Genomic DNA, 15,831 nt, shown 5'->3' on the forward strand with positions numbered 1-15,831 from the left:
GGGTGGGGGCAGGAGAGGGGCAGGGTCGCAGCCCACCTGGCCACGTGACCTGGAGCTCTGGATGGGCGGCTGGGCAGCCCCCGGGCAGGCCAGGAGAAGAACACGGGCCAGAGTCAGCTCCAAGCACCCTCGCTGGGTGACCCCACACACTGCCCTTTACAGGTGGGGCTGGAAGCCCCCTTCCTGACCTGGCATTCTCCTCCAGCTGTCTCCATCTCACCCTGGGAGGCCTCGGCAGTCCTGACCCAACACTGGACAGAGTGGCTGATAAATGATGCCCAGGTGCCTGGGAGCAGGGAGGAGGGTGACAGCGGGAGAAGGAACAAGGTAGGGGTACAGGTGGGAGGGTCTGGGGAGGGAGGGGGGAGGGAGGGAGAGGAGGGGGATGGGCGGGGACAGTGGAAGGGAGGAAGGAAGGCTAATCCCAGTCATTATGAAAACGAGGGTTGGGATGATGATAATACTAATAAAAAATGATGGTTTAATAAAAATAGCCAGCTGGTCTTCACAGCCATCCAGTAGGTCTGCCATGACTATCATTCCATTTCCCTGATGGAGGAAACTGAGGCCTGCAGCAGTGATGGGTACCAGAACAGAGGGCTGCTCCCCAGTTCTCCCCTTCACCATCAGCACAGCTCTGCTTGGAATACTCTGCCGGGGGCGGGGGGCGCTGGTGGGGAAGCCAGCAGGAGGCACAGGCCAAGGCCGAGGGGTGGGGCCCCCCCAAGCCCAGCCGAGCGCCCGCTGGCGGGTCAGGGGTGAGGCGGCGCTAAGTGGCTTATGCCTCCGCGCAGAGGCCAAGAGACAGACGGCTGGATTAACAAAGACGCACTCTGTTCCCTAGCAGGTCATGTGGAAAGCACAGCCACGACCCCTGTCACTTCTCCTTTTTTATTTTTTTGTAAGAAGAGATGTTTGTTCCTGAGCCCGGGGCGGAGGGGGCGGGGGCGGCCGTCTCTTCGCCAGCTGTAAGTGCTTCAGCTGCTGCGGGCACAATGGACGCTTTGCCGGCACGTCCACCCCTCACCGGGAGCCCCAGGCCGCCAGCCGGCCCAGCAAACTGGCTCAGCCTGCTGCCCAGCTTTGCAGCAGAGCCACGCGCCTGAGTGCCAGCTCGCAGACCAGCAGCTGAAGACGGATCATTAGCCCCGAACGGAGCCCGCGGAGAAGGGGGCAGTGGGCGGGCAGGCCTTGGCAGCTGCAGACGCTGTTCCCCACCTGCACCCTGGAGGGCCACCAAAGGGGACACTGCCTCCTGCCTGGTCCTGCTGATTACAGCCCACGATGGTGCTATTTCAGATACCAGGTTAAATAAAATACATTCTTAAAACTAGCCTTCTTTTTACCTTTACAATGTGGTTACTCGACAACTGAACGTTACATATGTGGCTGGCGGTCTATTTCAGTTGGGTCCAGCGCTGCGCTAAACACAGTGGTCCAGACCCACAGCTGACAGCCTCCCCTGCAGCGTCTCAGAAATGCAGGCTCCCAGGCCCCACCTAGGCTTGCAGAATCAAACCTGTGTCCCCTGGCCAACTCTGGAGCCCCACAACCACTGCGCCTGTGACCTGTCTCCGAACTGAATCAGGCCTCCCGCACTGCCACGCGCCCATCTGAGCTCCTGCAGGCCTCAAGTCAGCGGAAATGCCCTCCCCTCCGTCCGAGGCAGCTCAGGCCTCAGCGAGGGGAAGTTACTCCTGTGGGTCACGGTGGCAGAAAGCATGATCTCAGAATGCTGAACTTGCCCTGGTCCCTCCAAAGGGCTTCTGGTCAAAACCCCTCTGATTTAAACGAAATGGAGAGAGACTGTCTAGCTTGCAGAACTCAAGAACTGTTTACCAAGAGCCTTCCGCAGCCAAAGCATTTAAAATATGTATATTTCATTCACTTTGGGTAGACACCGTTTGCCTTGAGGATCTTGTGGGTGCCAGTTTTACAAGAAATATTTCATAAGACAGATTTCTCATTAAGGACTGACTGCAGCAGGTACGCTGACAGTTACTTTAAAAGTTCCTGGGGAGCTTGTTTTCTCAAGCAGTTTAAAATAAGCCCCAGTGCCTTAGTCTATCATTGGCATCACATTTGTGGCTTAAAGTGTGTGCTGATACTCGAGGAGGCTTTCCAGGCCTGGGAAGCCAAGAGACTGCTTTGACACCCCATCTAGTGTCCCAAAATGTCCCTTCAGAGTCCTCCTGGAGGCTGGACACAGGGTCCAGAGACAGCGGGGACCCGTCAGCCCTTCCCACCCACTGGCTCTCACTGTGGACACATCAGCTACGTGCAGTGAGGCTGCCAGAGCTGAGGGTTCCTTTAGACACGTCCTTTGAATTTAGAGAGGAAATAGCTCTAAATTCTAGTTCAAGTGTGAGGAATCCAAACCTCAAGGCACTGATGCAGGGCCTCCCCTGAATCATGTCTGAGCCCTACCGCCCTTCCCTAGGGGAAGCAATCAGCCTTACTAGAGGAAACACCCCTCTTTTCCCGTGTATCAGGAACATGTCATCCACTTCAACAGAGCTGAATCCAAATTTCCAAAACTCCCAGGCAGTGGTGAGTAGCGAAGAGTGGACCATGTCCACAGAGGTCCAGCCTTGGCCCTTGGCTCCCAGGAGGCGACCTCCAGGCCCTTGGGATAGCTTGCTGGGGCCTTGAGCCACAGCACTGTCTATGTGAATGGTGTGACTACAGTGAGGGTCTTGGCCACCTCTGGGTGGGGCGGGCTGGGGATGAAGGTCAGCATTGTGGGTGGTCAGCCAAGGCCTTTGTGACCAAGCCCTGATATAAACTCTGGACACCGAGGCTCAGGTGAGCGTCCCTGTCGTGAGATTCTGTGCACATCACCACTGTTGCTGGCAGGAATAAAGGCTGTCCTGACTTGCTGGGAGGGGCAGCTGGAAGCTGAGTGTATGGGCCCCTCCTGGACCTGCCCCAGAGGCCTCTTTTCTTGGCTGATTTTCATCTGAATCCTCTTGCTGTCATGATCCACAACTGTGAGCGTAGCAGCTCTCAGCTTTGAGATCTGTAGGCAGATTTTCGAACCTGACAGTGGCCTTGGGACCTCACCACAGCCACACTGGTGGGAGAGGCGAGGGCAGACTGTGGGCCACCTCTGAACTTTGCGGATGGCTAAACCAGAGACGATGCAGAGAAGAAACAGGAGAAAGGAGGCAAGGAGCTGTGAGATCTGACGGGGGTGGGGGGTACCAGCATCCCCCACCCACACACACCACTGAAGTCCCTTAGAAGCCACATGTCAGCAGGTGAGCCAGGCCCCAGCCGCCCCCACCACAGGGGGCAGCGGGTCTACCGTAGCCTGTCCCTCTGACCTGAGCACAAACTCTGCCCAAACTCTGCTGCTGGGTGGGCCTGGCAGAGCCCCTCACCGGCCTTCACCTGCCCTCACCTTGGCGCGCAGGGCTAGAATCCTGGATGGCGTGAGCTGGGTCTGGACACTGGGCCTCCTCCTCCCCTAAAGCAGAGCTTGTGCCCCGGTGCACAGGAGACCTGGTGCCGGGAACCAGGGTGCTCGGGGGGGCCCTCCAACCTCTCCCACTGTGAAGCGTCTCTCTGAAGGGCCGCTCCCCTCTCTGGAAAACATTTGGCCTAAAAAGCCACTCTGTCAACCCCACGGCTCCCTCAAATCTGCCTTTGCATGGCCGAGCCCAGGGCCAGAGGCAGCCAGCTCTCTGGTTGGCCCCAAATTGCTAGAAAGGTCCCTCTCCTACTGAGTCAAAGCCCTCTGGAACACTACCTCCAGTCTGAGGGGGCCCTCAGCTCCATCCAGAATAAATCTGCTCACTCTTGACATGATGAATCCACTGTGCAAGAACAGCCGCCTGGCGGCCTGTGGTTAAGCACCTGCAGTCCACTCACCCTGACCTGGAGTGGCGTGGCTTCCAGCACCTGCGTCCTGGTCGGCCTCCCGCTCCAGACCTGCCCAGCCGGGCCAGTGTTCCAATGCGCTGCCACTTGCCCTCCCATTCCCCACCCTGAGTGGGGCGGGTTAGGAATCAAAGCTGGGCAAGGACGCAGCCAGAGCTGGAGACCACTGGCAGTGCTTCACGGACGCAGGCAGCCAATAAACTAGAGGAAGGTTCTTGATCGTTTTCTACAGTGGCAACCCCTGATGCTGGCAGCACACTGGAATCCCCAGGGGACGTCACAAAATATTGATGCCTGAGGTCCACGGTCATCAGAGATTGGTTTAGTTGGTCTGGGGTAAGGTGGGGAGGCCCAGGCACCAGCATTTTGTTTAAAGCTCCATGGGTGGTTGTAATTTGCAGGTGGAGTCGATGACCATGGCCCCCGAGCCCACGCTGGGTGGGGAGAATCTGGGACCCCCAGGGAGCAGCTTTGCTAGGGCAGGGCCCACCCCGCCACCACCACTGGGATGCACCTGCAGCACCTGATGGGCCGCAGAGGGACAGGTTTCCAAGAGGACTTGGGTTGCGCAGCATAGCCCTAAGCGGGCTTTAAGGAAGTGGGTCCTGCTCCGGGCTGGGTCTTGTCCTAAAGTAGGGCTGTTTGGTGTTAGGGGATCTTAATTTTTTCTAGAAGGCTAGAGTTGCCTCTGGCAAAGGAGCAGCAGCCATGATACTGGTGGAAGAGGAGACATTCAGCCCCCCAGGGCTGTAGAGTGGCTTGAGGCTGCCTGTTGCCAGCAAGGCCACAGGTGCCCTCTGTACCCTGTCTGTCGTCTGTGAGCGTGGCTTATATTTGCTGGGAATGTCACAGCCCAGTGGCCAGGGGCTGTTTTTCACACCGGGTCTGATGGACTCGAGACAGAGGACCCCCACCTTGGTGGTTGCCCACAGTGGCACCCCCAAAGCCCTCTTTCCCTTTCCTTTCTGAAGACACAGTCTGGGGCTCCTCCTGGCATGGAAGATGCCCGGTGGCCTCCAGAAAGAGGGGCCTCCACCCTGCTGAGTGCCTAACCTCTGCTAACCACGGGGCTACTCTAAGCTCCACACAAAACAGCAGAATGACTGGTCCCTTCCTCCTCCTGGGACTCAGTTTCCCCATCATGAAACAGGAAGGCTGTCTCCAGGTCCCTCTGTGCTCAGAAAGTCCATGATTTGGGGTGTCAGGTGCAGAAAGGACACAGAGCTTGGACAGTCACCCCGGAGGCACTTTCTGTCATCTCCTCCTGTCTAGTCCTCTCTCCTAGAATCTTCTCCACCCAGGACCTCTCCTGGTCCTGTTCTCCTTGTCTGAGTCGCTGTCTTCGCCTGGAGCAGGGAAGCAGACACTTCCTGTGGTCAGGCAGTTAGTGTGCCTGGTGAGCCCGAGGAGTGCGTGGAGAAGCACAGGGCGCAGCGCCCTGGGGCCTCGGGACTGAAGACCCCGCCCGAGAAAGCAGGAGCTGCGGCAGCCTCAGGGCTGTGCTCACCGCACTCGCATGCTTGCCGGGCAATGCACACACGTTCTCCCCTGTCATTCTCACAGCCGTCCTGTGGGGTGCAGCCTGTTTTCACCCTCACTTTACTCACCGGGAAACTGAGGCAGGGCCAGGTTAAAGTCACTTTTCGCAGGCCCCCCAGAGCACAGGAGGCCGTGTCGGCTGTGAACCTGGGTGGCCTGGCTTCACAGCCCTGCTCCTGGCTATCGTATCTGTCACCTAGTCTGCAGCTTGTGAGCTATGTGACCTTGGGCAGGCTGCTTCACCTCTCTGGGCCTCAATGGGAGCTGCTGCCCAGGGCTTGTTGTGAGGGTCAAATGAATGAGCCCAGGAAGAACCCCTGGCATACAGCAAGCGCTCAATAAGGGCCAGTTACTAGGAATACCACAAGTGCTAGTCCTAGTTCTAGTTCAGAGGATGGGGCATTCAGCGCCCTCTGGTGACAGGGAGGTCTCCTGCAGGAAGAGATGTGCAGCCCCCAGCCACTGGCCGCAGGTGAGCGGTGACACCAGGATGGGCTTCTATTCTGGGAACAACTGACTGTGACTCAGCACTGAAGCACAAGCCTGAAACCCAAAGCACCCACTTTCTGGGTGCTCCTGATCTTAGCATGACCATGGCTAAGGCATGTCCTGGAGCCCCAGAAACGAGCTAAATCTGAGTGACCACCACATGGCAAGCCTCCAGTCACTCGGCCACCTCACCTAAATGTCACGCATGTGCTGAGAACCCCGCCAGGCCTTGGATGAGGCAGAGACTGGCCAATACTCACCAAATCTGATTCACAGCTCTGGACACACAGCTAGACAATATTTTCCACCCCTTGCCACTCTGGGCTAGCAGTGGGGGTGCCAAGGTCCCAAGAGACAGCAGTGCCTGGGCCCCTGAACCATCTCACGGAAGACCTTAGGAATACCTTATCCAACTATGATGTAAATGCACATAAGCTTTTACTGCATTAACCGTTGACAACTGGGGGCTATTTGTTACAGCAGCTAGCATCACTCCCCCCTCCGCCGCCTAATACACGGAACTTCAACAATGGCTAAGGCCAAGATCCTACCTCAAGGAATTCACAGCGCTCTTAGGGAGAGCCATATGGGCCTTCTGCATCTGAATTACCAGGAGTGCCTGTTAAAATGCAGATTCCTGGGCCCCAGCCAATGCCTTATGAATCAGAAGCTTGGGGGAGGCCCTGTAACCCACATCTCAGGCCAGCACCCCCAGTGACTCTGATGCACAATGCATGTGAGAACTGCCAGCATCAGAGCAGAAAATTATGACCTCTCATTTGATGCCAGAGAAGGGAAAAGCTGGGTCCTCGTGCCTGAGCCCAGCTAACCCCCATAATGCTGTCCAAGAAAAGCCCTGACAGCAGCACCATGGGGGTGGGGAGGCCGTGAGTCACAGGCGGCCGATGGTCATTCAGTAAACTGAGCAGACAAGAGATTCATTAGGGTCCTTGCTCAACGCAATGACAAATTCATCGAATTCTGATAAGGTCGTCCCTTAGCAGGTGGGATAAATCGTGGCTGATCTCTTGTCAGGACGACTCTGAGTCATCCTGGATTAAATTAATAATGATTAATTGGGGCTCCTGAACGCTGAGGCGCCGAGCGAAGATTAGAGTGTGCGTTCGAGTTCTCTCTCTCTCCCTTTTATTTCCTCTCTCCCTTCCTGGGCTGTGTCTCCTCCCCCAGGTGACATTCTGCGACGGGAAATTGGAAGTGGAGGATTTGGAGATCTGGGGCAGTCATTAATGGCTGTTCAGAGGGCTGTTCAGCAGCTCAGCCGGGCGGGGAGGTCCGGGGAGGGTGTCTGCCTGGAGAGTTCTGCTGCTGTGTGAGTGTTTCCACCCACCGAGGAGGCAGAGCTGTATTCCTGGGTCACAGAACCCAGAGTGGCTTGCTCCCTCCCCCAGCTGCTCAGGCTGGCCTGCACCTGGCTTCCCTCCCGGGCAGGGCTGGACTCTTGGGGCCTGGAGGTGTGTAGGCTGGAGGGGGACAAGGTCGTAGGTTGTGTTGGTTTCATGAGACAAACAGCAGGGTCTGACGCCCAGGGCCTCTGAACCAGGTAGAAGGAGGGTGGGTCCACACTGGGGCTGCTGCCTGCAGGGGGACCCCTCTGCCCTGCCCTGGGAGAGGACCCAGGGAGGCGGGGCCGGGCTTCAACAGCACAGAGATGAGACACAGAGAGCAGCAGAGCTGGCGACGAGAGGCAGATGAGCGTCAGGAAGCAGCGTCCCCAGCGAGGATGCACAAAACAGAGAGGCCGGTCATCGGCCCCACGACGTTACTTGGGTGAACTTTCTTTCCGCTGCCCATTTAGGGCAGCTCGGGATAAACCGAATCGCTCCCATCCCAGGCCCTGCTGAAGGGTGGCTTGTACAGGTGAGGACAGAAAGAATCTGTGTTAGGGGGACAGATTTTTAGGAGGAGATTGTGTTTTCTGGAAACCACTCATCACCCCTAGAACCCGCCTCCCAGGGGCCTCCCCATTCTGGGGGCTTCTCCAATTGCTCTCAGGAATTCCACACATCCCCCCAAGTGAAGGCTGCTTCTGCCAGCTGCCTGGGTTATTAGCAAACATTCACAGAGGGCACCACTCTGCTGGGCCCACACGGCCATAAAATCAACACGGTCTCGACTTGGGAGGTTTAACCATCAACATTCCTGTAGCGGGCTTGGCGCCATGTGAGGTGAGAGGGAAGGGGGGGTCCCAGCCAGGCCCTGTGGCTTTGGGAAGGTTTGTGCCACTTCAGAGAGCAGGCAGCTGGAACTGCAGGAATTCCGAGCGATGGGAGGAGGCAGGAAGACGGAGCCCTGGGGGGAGGGCAGCTAGACAAGGTCCCATCTGCACTCAAGGGGGCCAGAGAGCAGAGTTAGTCCTGCAACACCAGCTCACGGGACCAGCTGCCCGGCTGCAACTCTGCCGGTGTCTCCCCCTCCTCCAGCCCCACCACACCCTCAAACTCCAGGAGGCAGGCCGGCTGGGGGGCTTATGGTATGGGTGTGATGGGCAACCACCCTTGGGTGTCCCAGCTCAGCCACACATGTGCAAGGTGGGTGGTCGAGGCCGAACTGCTCACCTGTATTAAGTCCCATCCACAATCTGGGGTGAGGCTGGGGCCTAGATCGCAGGGCTGTTGGGAGAACTGAGGTAGGTGCCAGGCACACAGTGACGGCTCAGAAAAGTCATCCTTAACAGATGAGTGGGTGAATAAAATATAATCGCTCTGAATAGTACTCAGCCCCAAAAAGGAATGGCGCACAGACACAGGCTCCAGCACAGATGAACCTGGAAAACGTCCTGCTGAGCGAACAAGGCTGGGCCAAACGGTCAGATGTTGTCTGATTCTATTTATAGGGCACATCTGGACCAGGCAGGTTCACAGACAGGAAGGAGACCAGCATTACCAGGAGCTGCTGGAAGGGTACGGGAAGTTATTGCTGAATGGGGACAGCGCTTCTACTGGAAAGATGGAAAGTTTTGGATATAGATGGTGGTGAGAGTGGTACAACGCAGTGAACGCACTTAATGCCACTGAATTGTACACTTAACGATTAAAACGGCAAAGCTTACATTATCTATATTCTAACACAATAAAAAATGTAATTGCTCAGTCTACAGTGAAAGCCATTTTAATTTCTGCAGAGGAAGGGGTAGGGCAGAGGCCTCAGGCAGAAATGCGCTGCACTTGAACCCTAAGAGCAAGTCGAGCTTGCTGGATGCCTAGAGGCAGGCCAGCTCTTGGACACGCCCCCTGTAGCCTCAGGCCTCAACTGTTTGCAGGGGGGAAGTGGGTGTGGACCTGCCCCGGCTTTCCCTGAAGCCAGGTGAGGGCTGGCTGGACGGAGGCACACAGGAAGGCAGCCCAGGACCCAGAGGCCTGGTCCCGTCCCCAGCTCTGCCACGCGCTGTCCTAAGACTGGCGGATTCTCAAACAGACACAAGAATTCTGCCATGCCAGACTCTGCACCAAACCATTAACAAGGCCCTGTTGGACCAGTGTATTTCCTAGACTTTCCAGGTCAACCCCAGTGCGTCTTCCTCCCTGAAGATGAGAAGGTACACGTAAAACCGTACGAGGTTTGATTGGAACCACGTTCACTGGACAAACTTGCTGACGAGAAGGCCATGCCCCATGGCGGGCTGAGATACAGGTCTGCGGAATGTCAGGAAGACAGACAGACAGATGGAGGTGTGCCCACAACCACAGGTGGTTGGCAGGACTGACTTTGCTGGCCAAGAAGGAAAATTCTCCGACACCAGGTGCATAAAGACCTGACTCCCCTGAGCCACTGCAGTGAGTTCTAGCCTATCCACCACCAAGTCCGCGCCCTGCCCATGACATTAACATGGCTCCAATCCACTTAATTATTTTAAAATATTATGTGGTCTCCTTCATCAGGGCTAGACAAAGAGATGTCCCTCCCAGAGGCCCATCTCAGGGACCAAGGATGTTGACCAGCCAAAGAGGGCGTTCCAGACCCCAAGGGCAACACGGAAAGAAGCCCCTAACAAAGCACCTGCCTGGAGCTTTGGGGTCCTCCATCCACAGAGGGGGCACATCACCCAGGCTGGCTGCTAAGTGTGGCAAACAGAGATTCCCTTTGGGCCAACTGACCTTGAGAAATGGAAACATGCTCGCCCAGGGGTGGGTCTCCACCTCACCCACCCTCCCTCACCACCCCAGGCCGTCCTTAGCCATGTCCCCTCGGCTCCTTGTGGCAGGGCTGCAGCTGGCCCCCTCCCTCTTCTCGGGGGGGGGGCCCTGGGTCCCTGGGCTCTAGTTTCTTTCCTGTCCCTCCTTGTTGGCCCCTACCTGCCCGACTAACTGGTCATCCAGGGTATGGTGGTCAGAATAAGGTCCCGCAAAGATGAGTCCTCTGAATCCCCAGAACCTATGACTGTGTGACCTGACACAGTCTCTCCTCGAGTGGCTGAGATAGAACGGAGTTGCTGGTCATCTGAGCACAAGGCGGGGTCCTGCAAGGAAACCCCTCTTCCCACATGGCTTCCCGGTGGGGCATGCAGGGACCAAGTCACGCACAGCCCTGGTATTGGTCATCCAGGTCCACACTCTGCCACGCCACAGCCGCTCAGCCGGCGTGAGGGCCGTTCCTCCCTCTGCATCCTGGCAAGTCTGCAGGTGGAGGGCAGAGAAGATGTGGAGGCTGCCTGCTAAACGCCAGCCCTGTGCTGGCCCCTGGCAGGGGACTAATACATGTCTATGGGAAGAGTTCTCCTGGTGTCACTTCCTGTCAAAAGTCATCACTGCCGCCTGCTGTCCACAGAATCAACTCCACCAGGAAATTTCCGACAGGGCCTCGACTTACATTTTCCCCTGCTCCCCTCCATAAGGGCCTGCTGCTGAAATCTCAGTGTCCCCTCCCCATGCCCAGAGCCCACTGTGCAGCCACCCACCCAAATCCCACCCAAACCAAACCTAGCAGTACAACTGAAGCCCCCACCCCCATAGCATCATCTCCTAGGACCACCGGGGCCATATCCCACCCCGACTGGGGGCTCCCAGGGCCAGCCTTGCATCTTAGACACACCAGCCCACCCTCTGGGCACAGAGCTGGGCCCTCTGGTGCATCAAGAACATCTGTCCTGCCTCCAGGAGCCCCTCAGGCCCACGGGAGCAGCGAGTCCAGCCCGGCAGGTGAGGGGTCATCACTGAGGACCAGCTCGGCACCAATATCACGATCAGACCATAACCCTCTTCCAGACCAGGACGCTCTTTCTTCTCATACTTCTGAGAAGCAGCTGTTCATCAGGGGCACGAAAAAGCACTCCGTGAAACCCATTCAGACAGAGAAAATGAGGAGGGTGGAGAGGGATTCCTCGTCCTTGGCTTAAGGGACCATGGGCCTGTCGTGTGGACCTGGGTACCTCTTCACCCCTCTTCTTTTTTCTTTTTGTGTTTTTTGGAGGGGAAGTTAATTAGATTCATTTATTTATTTATAATGGAGGTGCTGGGGATTGAACCCAGGACATCGTGCATGCTAAGCACGCACTCTACCACTGAGCTCTACCCTCCCTCCCACCCCTTTTCATATCCATGAAGAGGGGAAACCAGGAGGACCTTGCCAAGTTCCGGGAGCCCTTGCCTGGGACCTACAGTGACAGCACCTCCACAGACATCGGAGAGAAGCTCCCGCCCACCCATCTGCACCCCAGGATCCGGCAGCCCAAGTCAGGGACACTCAGGCAGGTGGAACCACTCACCCTCCCTCCCCCGCCTTGACAGCAACCAGGTGAAAATGCAGGGGCCAGGTCTACCTGCCTGCCCAACTGCAGGGGGGACGCTGCACCCCCAGAACTCCCTGGGGGCTGCTGCTCACGTCCCACCACCCAGAGAACCATCTGTTTGGGGTGGGAACCCTCCTGCCTGGCTGGAAATAACAGACAATCTCAGGTGACGTCTTGCCTGCAAGTGTTTTAGCTAAGATTTGGCTGTCTCCCATGAAGCCCTCAGCAGATGTAGTCAAAACCACAGCTGCGTGGAGGTGGGGAGAGGAAGATGGAGTCAGAAACATTCTAGAATCATCCCAGCAGGCTGGCGGTGGGATTGAGGTGGGGTGAGGTGAGTGACAGGGCAGCAGGACACTCCAGGGAGGGGCCTGGCTGGGCGGCGCCCTTGCAGGCTGGAGAGGGCTAAAGCCTTGCAGGCTGCAGAGGGCTAAAGACAAAAAGTTTCTTCTTGGGCATATCGGGTTAGGGGAGGAGGCATCTGGCTGAATGGATCAAGGCTCTTGACCTCGGAGAACCCTCCCACAAACCAGCGGCATCTGAATCGTCCAGAAAAGCGAAAGGTGACCTCAGCACTTCAGCCTGAAATTTAGCTGCAAACCCTTAGAAACGCCCCCTTGTAAGCACAGGTTAAAAAACGGGCACCAGGCAGCATCTGTAACAGGAGGTGAAGGAGCCAATGCCCTGTCCTCGGCAGAACACGAACCAATGAACGTCATCATGGAATGCCACGCAGCTGGGGAAAGGAGCAGCCAGATCTACACGACCCTGAGAATAAACCCCAAACCCTAAAGGCCGGCTCTGAAGGGCACAGACTGCCGGAAACCATTTATCCAGAGCTTAGAATCAGGCCAAGCTAAGCCATAGGAGGTCTCTGGTTACAGCCACCTGTCCTGAAAGTCTGAACTTTCAAACTTTGACAGAGGGTTGCTCTGGGGTGGAGAGGACACAGGGCATTCCCGCTGCTGCTGGAGAGATGCCGGCAGGAACAGGCAACTGAATCGGCTGATGCTGGCAGCCAGGCCATGCTCTGGGGTTTTCCCTCTGTTATTTCATTTAATCAATAGCCTGGGAAGAGGCGTTAGTGCCATCATCCCCACTGTACTGATGGGCAAACTGAAGCAGAGAGGTGCTGTCCTGGGTTAGATAGTGTCCCCCTAAAATTCATGTCCACCCAGAAACTCAGAATGTGACCACGGGGGTTGGGGGTATAGCTCAGTGGTAAAGCACGTGCTTGGTGTGCACGAGGTCCGGGGTTCAAGCCCCAGTGCCTCCATTAAGAGGGAGAAAAAAGAACTCAACCTTACTTGGAAATAGTTCTTTGCAGATGTAATTAGTTAAGATGAGGTCATATTGGGTTTGGGTGGGCCTAAAATCCAGTGATGGTATCCCTATAAGAAGGACATGTGAAGACACAGACAAGGCCTGTGACAAGGGCGGCAGGGATGGGAGTGATACAGTTATAAACCCAGGAACACTGAGGATGGCTGGCAGCCAGCAGACGTGGGAGAGAGGCATGGACAGATTCTCCCGCTGAGCCTCCAGAAGGAACCAGCCCTGCTAACACCTTGACCTCAGACCTCTGGCCTCTGGTACTTGAGAGGATACACCTCTGTTGGTTTAAGCCGCCAAGTTTGTGGGCATTAGTTATGCTGGCCCCAGGACACTACTGCAGGCCTAGCACCTGCCCAGCAGCTAGCAGGGAAGGACCAGCTAATCAAGGCAAACAGACCTGTGGCCGCCAGGGGTAGGGCAGGGAGACGGGGCTCACCTGATGACCAAAGGGCACACAGAACTTTCTGGAGTGATGGAGACATTCTGCGAAATGATTGTGGTGGCGGTTCCATGACTGCAAACATTCGTCAAAACTCACTGAATTAGATACCTGAAACTCATGGGTTTTAGTATATATAAATTATATCTCAATAAAGCTGATCAAAATGTTAAAAATACAACAAATTAATCTGCAGATGCACACACTACAAAATTATTCTTCACAGAAGAAGTAATATCTATGATTACCCCCATTTTATAGATGAGAAGTCAAAGCCCAGAGAGGTTAAGTAATTCACCCAAAGATGCACAGCAAACAGCCACTGGTGTGGGATGCTGGCACCTCCCAGGTTGAGGGTGATTATTCTGTTTACCTCTCTGCCTGAGGGGTCAAGGGCAGGGCTTCCCTATTTCTGTCTAAGTCCCCATAGCCTGACCCAGTCAACCCAAAGCCAGATCTAATAAAAGACGGAGGGAAATAAGGGCCCTTTGTGGGTAGAGTGACAAGCATACTGTTCTGTGCTGGGAAGGGGAGGAGGGCAGAGCTAGCCAGGAGTTTAACGACCCCACAGAGAGGCCTGGAGGCGGGTAGCCTCTTGCTACTAGAGGGCTGTGCCATCCCTGCCCTGCACCCCCAGCCTTCTGTATGGTGAGGACAGTGTGGGGATGGTCTCCCCGGGGTCAGGAGCTTGGTCAGCAGCTGGGGCTGGCAGAGGAAGAAGGGTTGGGATGAGGCCTGGTCGGCCTGCTGGGCAGAGGCCACACACTGTGCCCGCGCCATGGCCCTGAGCCCCGTGGGCACGTCTGCCTTCCACGCCGCGCCCCAGGATGCCAGGGCACGTGGGGGCCGGGGAGGGGGCGGGAGGCACGGCAGCCTCTCCAAGGGCTGCAGCAGGCCTTTTGGAAGGGAAGAATCAGGAAAATGCCGCTTGACTGCCTCAGGAAGGAAAAAATACACCAAGAGCCAGACAGACACAAAGGCACTCTTCTGCAAAGTGGCCACTGTGCTGGGCTTGTGCTGCCCCGGGGTTGGGGAGGGACAGCGCCCCCGTCCCCCGACCCCGGCCTCTCACCCACGCCCCAGACCCTATGTAGACAAGCCATGCCATAGAAGGGTCTGCTGTTGTTCCTGCGGTTGTTTGGGGCTGGCGGCCCTGCTGAGTTTGCTGATTTGGCTGTAACGGTGAAGAAATGCCTCCTGGTTCCCCTGCCCCAGAGCACTAAGCAGACACTGCCAGGCTGCCCACTCTCGGGGAACTGTGCCAGCTGGCGGTGGCTGCAGCAGGGGCAAAGAAGTACAGGAGTGGTCCCTGACTGTCATCTGGTCAGAACACAAAGTAACTCAGAAACTAACAGACAGGGTGTGAGGTGGCTGCCTCCTATCCTCTTCGTGTCCCTCTTGACCCCGAAAAGGCTTTTGCAGAGTTGTTAACATCACAGATTATTTCAAAAAGAGGAGCAAGGTGTATATTAAAGGTTTACATTAGAAAAAAAAAATGTGCTCTTGCTCCAAGACATGTAGTTTGGTATGTGGTGCATAGGCTAGATTTTCAATTGGTGTCCTTGTGCAGTGTGGAACCTGCACAACTGCACATGGGAGCCCTGGAATTATGAACAGAAAGCCACATGAGTGACAGAGGGTTTAAGGCACGTTACCTGATCTCTAGAGGCCTAGCATCTAGGTGCGGGAAAGAGACTCACATTTCAGTTAATGATGTGAGGCAGCACATGATCAGCACCTGATGGAACGGCACAGACTGAGGTGGTGCTGAAGCCTGGGGTGGGGAGGATCCCTGAAGGCCAGAGTGTTCCTGGTAGAATGGCAAGGCAAGAGGAGCGACGTGGACAAGGCTGAGTGGTCAGAGGACAGCTAGGGGACAAGCTGGGCCAGCTAAAGAGGCTGGGGCTGGGCCCAAGGGTAGGACAGGTATCCTCAGGTGTGACATGAAGACGGCCTTTCCTCTTGAAGGACTTAACTGTCCAATAACGGGTATCCAAACCACTTCCCCTCTGCATCAAGGAAAACCCACATGGCACTTTTGGGAGGGACAGGAATCCTCTAACTTCCCCACAGGGTCAGCCCGGACCCCAGACCGGCCTCAGTCCTATATCCAGCGGTTTTGCACACCAGGTCCCCGCTACTGGCCCTGTCCCCAAACACCTCCTCTCCACCTTCACCTGAGATGACACACACGAGGAAGAAGAAACTCTAGCAAAGGGAAGAAGAGCAGGCAGGTGGTCAGCTGAGTCAGCAAAAATCTTGGCTGGATGGAGAGTCTTGGCAGCCTGCCCTGGGGCCACAGGACCTCAGCCTCTCTGGGAGGGGAGGGAGGTCCTGGCTGTGAGCAGGTGGTCTCTGTTCCCTTCACAGCCCCGGGGGTGCCATCCCTCCCCACTCCAAA

At 56.3% G+C, this 15,831-nt stretch overlaps 1 protein-coding gene and 1 non-coding gene across 2 annotated transcripts in view; one reads left to right on the plus strand and one right to left on the minus strand.

The window, feature by feature from the left end:
- Positions 1-15,831, minus strand: part of LOC141574342 (uncharacterized) — a 357,001-nt gene that overhangs the window by 242,713 nt on the left and 98,457 nt on the right. The window lies entirely within an intron of this gene.
- TRNAT-GGU (transfer RNA threonine (anticodon GGU)) lies at positions 12,861-12,932 on the plus strand. Its single transcript has one exon. It is a non-coding gene; the product is annotated as a tRNA-Thr (tRNA).

The sequence above is a fragment of the Camelus bactrianus genome, chromosome 21 (assembly GCF_048773025.1).
Source record: "Camelus bactrianus isolate YW-2024 breed Bactrian camel chromosome 21, ASM4877302v1, whole genome shotgun sequence".
In the NCBI taxonomy this organism is placed as follows: Eukaryota; Metazoa; Chordata; class Mammalia; order Artiodactyla; family Camelidae; genus Camelus; species Camelus bactrianus.